At 50.6% G+C, this 6,081-nt stretch overlaps 1 protein-coding gene across 2 annotated transcripts in view; it reads right to left on the bottom strand.

Annotated features, from left to right (window-relative positions):
- Positions 1-5,445, bottom strand: part of LOC144587222 (uncharacterized) — a 53,388-nt gene extending 47,943 nt beyond the window's left edge. Inside the window, exons 1-2 of one of the 2 annotated variants that reach the window (XM_078387115.1) lie at positions 5,209-5,445; positions 2,935-3,055 (exon numbers count right to left, since the gene is read on the bottom strand). The gene's annotated coding sequence lies outside the window, so the exon portion shown is untranslated. The remainder of the gene's footprint in view (positions 1-2,934; positions 3,056-5,208) is intronic. The other variant, XM_078387114.1, reaches the window with a different exon arrangement.
- Between the last annotated feature and the right edge of the window lie 636 nt (positions 5,446-6,081).

Below are 6,081 nucleotides of genomic sequence, written 5' to 3'. Positions count from 1 at the left end.
CAGCAACTGGCAACTCATGTGACATCACTGGAACCAGTTGTATTGGCTCTTGCCTCTCCATTGGACTATTTCAGTGACGTGGAGAGGGGGGATTTGCTGCTTGGATAACAGTCTATCCTCCATACAGTGGGGTCTCGACTTACGAACTTAATCCGTATTGGAAGGCAGTTCTCAGGTCGAAAAGTTCTTAAGTCGAATCTGCATTTCCCATAGGAATGCACTGAAAACCATTTAATCCGTATCTGCTCTTTTCGTCCATAGAAACTGATGGGAAGCTGCTATTCCACCTTCTGCCACTAGAGGGGGATATTTTTTCTTTTTTTCCTTTTAACCTAAGATGATTTAGCTTTTTAAAAAAGGGGAAAAAAGAGTTCGTAAGTCGAATCTAAGTTCGTAAGTCGAGTTCATATATTCCTATGAGAGTAGTTCGTAAGTCAAAACGTTTGTATGTCGAGCCATTCGTAAGTCAAGACCCCACTGTATTATTTTACCCAGGCTTGGTGCTCTGGAGAGGACACTCATACAGAGCACATTACCATGGTCTTTCAAGACTGAAGGATGCCTAAGAATATAATATCATCCTTCAGTCTTCTCTTCTGAAGGCTAAACATGCCTAACTATTTCAGACTTTCCTCCTACGGCTTTAGCATCCTTTCCTGAAGTGTGGTGTCCAGAACTGGACACAATACTCAAGGCGAGGCCTAAACTGTGCTGAATAAGGGCGAAGTAGCACCTTGCGGGGTTTGTAAACTCTACTTCTATTAATGCAGCCTAAAATAGCATTTGCCTTTTAACCACATCATACTGTTGATCTACGACAATTCCCAGGTCCTTCTCACTTGTAGTTTGGCTGAGCCAAGTCTCTTCCATCTTGTAACTTTTTCTTTTTCTGAGATGCAGTACTTTGCACTTATCCCTGTTGAATTTGAAGAGAGTAGGAAAAACCACTGGGCCACTCAGGTATAATCTAAACCAAATCCCTTATGAATACACAGTGGAAGTAAAGAACAGATTTAAGGAACTAGATTTGGTGGACAGAGTGCCTGAAGAACTTTGGATAGAGGCTCGTGACATTGTACAGGAGGCAGCAACAAAAACCATCCCAAAGAAAAGGAAATTCAAGAAAGTGAAGTGGCTGTCCAATGAGGCCTTAGAAATACCAGAGAGGAGAAGGGAAGCAAAATGCAAGGGAGATAGAGAAAGTTACAGAAAATTGAATGCAGACTTCCAAAGAATAACAAGGAGAGACAAGAGGGCCTTCTTAAATGAACAATGCAAAGAAATAGAGGAAAATAACAGAAAAGGAAAAACCAGAGATTTGTTCAGGAAAATTGGAGATATTAGAGGAACATTTTGCGCAAAGATGAACATGATAAAGGACAAAAATGGAAGGGACCTAACAGAAGCAGAAGACATCAAGAAGAGGTGGCAAGAATACACAGAGGAATAATATCAGAAAGATTTGGATATTCCGTACAACTCAGACAATGTAGTTGCTGACCTTGAGCCAGACATCCTGGAGAGTGAAGTCAAGTGGGCCTTAGAAAGCCTGGCTAACAACAAGGCCAGTGGAGGTGATGGCATTCCAATTGAACTATTTAAAATCTTGAAAGATGATGCTGTTAAGGCGCTACATTTAATATGCCAGCAAGTTTGGAAAACCCAACAGTGGCCAGAGGATTGGAAAAGATCAGTCTGCATCCCAATCCCAAAGAAAGGCAGTGCCAAAGAATGCTCCAACTACCGTACAATTGCATCATTTCACATGCTAGCAAGGTTATGCTCAAAATCCTCCAAGGTAGGCTTCAGCAGTATGTGGACCGAGAACTCCCAGAAGTACAAGCTGGATTCCGAAGAGGCAGAGGAACTAGAGACCAAATTGCTAACTTGCACTGGATTATGGAGAAAGCCAGAGAGTTCCAGGAAGATATCTACTTCTGCTTCATTGACTATGCAAAAGCCTTTGACTGTGTGGACCACAGCACACTATGGCAAGTTCTTAAAGAAATGGGAGTGCCTGACCACCTTATCTATCTCCTGAGAAACCTATATGTGGGACAGGAAGCAACAGTTAGAACTGGACATGGAACAACTGATTGGTTCAAAATTGGGAAAGGAGGACGACAAGGCTGTATATTGTCCCCCAGCTTATTTAATTTATATGCAGAATACATCATGCGAAAGGCCGGACTGGATGAATCCCAAACCGGAATTAAGATTGCCGGAAGAAATAGCAACAACCTCCGATATGCAGATGATACCACTCTGATGGCAGAAAGTGATGAGGAATTAAAGAACCTTGTAATGAGAGTGAAAGAGGAGAGTGCAAAAAACGGTCTGAAACTCAACATCAAAAAAACGAAGATGATGATCACTGGTTCCATCACCTCCTGGCAAATAGAAGGGGAAGATATGGAGGCAGTGACAGATTTTATTTTTCTGGGCTCCATGATCACTGCAGATGGAGTCAGCAGCCGCTGACTTGATTCCTAGGCAACCCATAATCTAATCTCCAGAGTTAGCCTTACTAATCACTTTACGGAAGTGCTCAGGGAAATCTACTTTATACTCCTTTTATAAGCTACGTGTTAGATGGCCAGAATATCACACTAGAGGAAAAATTAACAACAAAAAACCTTCAGGCAGCCAAAGGAATGAAAGCTCACCAGCCCTCCGCCTTTAATTTATTTATTGAGGAGGTGGAACCTTTTATAGATATTGATGAGTAGCAAAGCGAATATCAGCCTCTGAGGCTCTTACTTTTGGGGGCATCGAGAGCCAGGTTGAAATGTGAACATTTTAAGAGCATGTTTCGAAGCTCTTATATCCCACGTCTGCAATGGGACAGAGAGTGCGGTGGGAGGAGGGAGTAAGTAATGAGAATGGCTATTGCTTTGTATAAGTACTAGACATTTTTAAAAAAAATAAAGTTACCTGGAGAGATGTCATTCCCAGAAATCTCCAGCTGGAGGTCCTCACGCAGAGATCTCAAGCCTCGATCCAGAAGATCCCAGGCTCTGTTGGGGTCAATATGGGGTCACCTCCTCAAAGGCCACTGGAAGGAGGGAGAAAACAGTCTTACTAGGTGAAAAAGGTCCCACAACGTCTCAACTCCATTTGTTTAAAAGGTTTGAAAATTACAGGCATTCTCTTAAGTTAAGCTTTAGTAACGTGAGTCCCAGTTTTCTGACAAACAGGACAGCCGCAACAATTATGTCTGACTGATTATGAAACACTGGGCCAGAAGAAACGAGAAGTAATTCTATTCAAGGTCCTTTGGAGGCGAAGGTCGCCAGAAAAAGCAGCAGGGTGGGCTAACACGAAACATTTGTCGGTAAGGCTTTGGCACTGTGTTGGGGGAGGCAGGAGCTCCTCGTAAGAAAGTCCCAGAGCAACCTTGACACAGCCAAGCCACAAGGAGAGAAGGATGTGTGGTGGGTGGGCAGAAGGGAAGGAAGAAGAGTCTAAGCAAGAGAGACAGAGATGTCCCACCCACTCCAAGGCTCCTCCTCCCAAGGGGTGGGGTATCTCCTCCTCCTCCTCCTGGATCCTCCCCCCCAAAGGGAATCCAAAAGGCCCCAGAGCCAAGTGTGGGCAAAGGAAGGCCTGGGGGGGCTCATCAGGAGAATTGCCGCCTCTCCTTCCCTTTGGACACCCCCCCCCAAAAGGAAGGAAGGAAACTAGAAAAGGAAAAGGAAGCTCTCTATGCACAGGAGAGAGAAAACAACCACCACCCGAGGATGATTCCCCCGCACGCTCTCACCCCCTGTAAACCATCCCTGTAAAAACTTCACATGAGAAAGACACGCTCTCATGTTTCAATTTCTTCATCATTGCAGTTTCAGGGCCATAGTCGGTTTCCATAGGGTAACGTCCCTCTAAAACTGCCGATGGAAGGCAGTTAAATCTCGCTCCTGAAAAGGCCTGACGGTATTTTGGGGACGGTTGAGTTTTCAAGGCAGTTCGCTCTTTGGTGGGATTTGACATTTAGACCAAAGAGGCTTTAGAGACGGAGCCCCCTCCCTCTTCCTCCTTGCAACTCCATCAGGCTCGCTTCCCACCCCCACCCCCACCCCCCAAAGACTTGCAGCCTTAACCAAGATTTGACAGAATGGGGTGGACGGGTTGGGGGGGGAATGTTGAATTCGTGTTTCCCCTTCCCTTTGGGGGGGTCCCTTGGAGGTCTGGGCTGGAGTGGGGGTGGAGAGAGAGGCAGGCCCCTTTCTTTCCTTCCCCTTTGAAAACCCACCAGGAAAAGGTGTGATTATTTTGTGGGGTGTCGCCATGCAGGAAAACCCGGGACCGACCTCCACCTCCCCGCCCCCATGGGTACTTTCCTCAGAGGGGTATCTGGACTCCTCTTCCCCCCCCCAGCAGCCTCCCTCCCCCCAAGACAGACACCCCTCCCCCCACACAGAGGGGGGGAGCCAGAAGAAGAAAAAGGCCAGCCTTGGGGGAGATTTGCCATCTGGGTTCCTTTTCCCTTTTTTTCTGGGGAAATGACCCCCCCCTCCATCTCTGCTCTCTCTCTCTGTCTCTCTCTGTCTCTCTCTGTCTCTCTCTCTCTCACTCACACACTCACACACACACACACACACACACACAAGGCTTCCGCGACGTCCTGGTCACCCTCCCTCCCAGCATGCCAACCCCGCCATTACCCACCTCCCAGATGGGAGAAGATCCTCGGAGCCCCATAGAGGTGGGGGGGGGGAAGGAGAGGGAGGGGGGCGACCTCCGGGGCTTCCGCTTCCTGTTAGAGCAGCGCCTCTTCCGCCTTCATAGCTCTAGGGTCCTCTCTATCCCACCCCCCCCCGGCTTTCTCCCCCCCCAAGAATGGAGAGAGAGACCCTTCCTCGCCCCTCCCGAGGAGTAGGGGGCTGGGATCTGGGCCCCGGAGATTCCCCTCTCCCCTTTGAATCCCCCTCGGTCCTACTCTGGAGGAGACCCAGAGGGGCGGAATTGACTTCGCTTCCACTCGAGGAAGAGCTCAGCCAGGGAGAGAACCTGGGGGGGGGCTTCCACAACGGGGGGGGGCTCCCTTCCACCTCCCTCTCTGTCTTCCCCCCTCCGGGCCAGGCCTCCCGCTCCTCCTGGAAAGACGCCTCGCCCGCGATCCTGAAACCTGTTGGGGGAAACTCAGCACCCCCCACACCCCCACTCTCCTGGGGATGGGGGGGGAGAGGGGGAGGGGGAAGGGCTACTTACCAGAAGGGCCACTAAAACCGCCTTCTCTGAGGGGAGACCTTCTGGCCGCCTTCCCACACACAACTGGCTAACGCACGCCCCTTCTGTGGGGGGGGGAAGAGCGCATGCGCAGGAGGGAGAGGGAGCCGCGCAGCCTGTGAGGGGATCTCGCGCGTGCGCAGAGACGAGCCCTGGGTGGGCTTGGAGGGCAGCCTGTCAGTCAGTCACTCGACGTGTGGGGGAAAGGGCGGTTCCCGCCCTGCCAGCCTTTCAGAGGGGATGGGCTTCTGCCCGGAGACAGTGACGGGAAAGGAGCAGGAGGAGGGGCGAGCTCTCATTGGGTCTCCATTGTCTTCTGCGCGTCGCGGGGTTGCCAGGCAACCCCTCATAGACGCCTTAAAACGGCAGCGGGATCCCCAAGGAGACCAACTCTGGAGGGCTTCTGCCCAGCAACGGGTGACAAGCAGGGTGAGTGAGTTCTCATTGGGTCTCCATTGTTCTTCCCTGGGCGGGGCCAGAGCCTCCAGAAGGACTCAGAGTTTCCCCCCCTTTTTCAGCCTTGGCCTCTTGAAACCCCAGAAGCCCGGGGGGGGGGGGGGAGGGGCGTCTGGGTCAGTCCGCCATTGAGGAGGAGGATGGCAGCCGGGGCGACCCCTCAGAAAAGGAAGCCAAGAGGAGGAGCGCCACCACCACCCCCGGCCATTAAAGGGGGCGAAGGGCTAGATGGAGAGGAGAGAGTGGGGGGGGGGGAGATGGCAAGCAGAGCCTCCCCTCCCCCGTATGCCCTGCGTGGACACGAGGAGAAAAAGTGGGGCTGAGGACCAAGGGGGTCCCTTGAAAGCCTGAAGGGGAGGGGAGACACCCTCAGCGTAGCCTCCCCTTCTGGGGAAATTG

The sequence above is a fragment of the Pogona vitticeps genome, chromosome 2 (genome assembly GCF_051106095.1).
Source record: "Pogona vitticeps strain Pit_001003342236 chromosome 2, PviZW2.1, whole genome shotgun sequence".
Classification (NCBI taxonomy): domain Eukaryota; kingdom Metazoa; phylum Chordata; class Lepidosauria; order Squamata; family Agamidae; genus Pogona; species Pogona vitticeps.
This window is presented reverse-complemented; position numbering and strand designations above follow the sequence as displayed.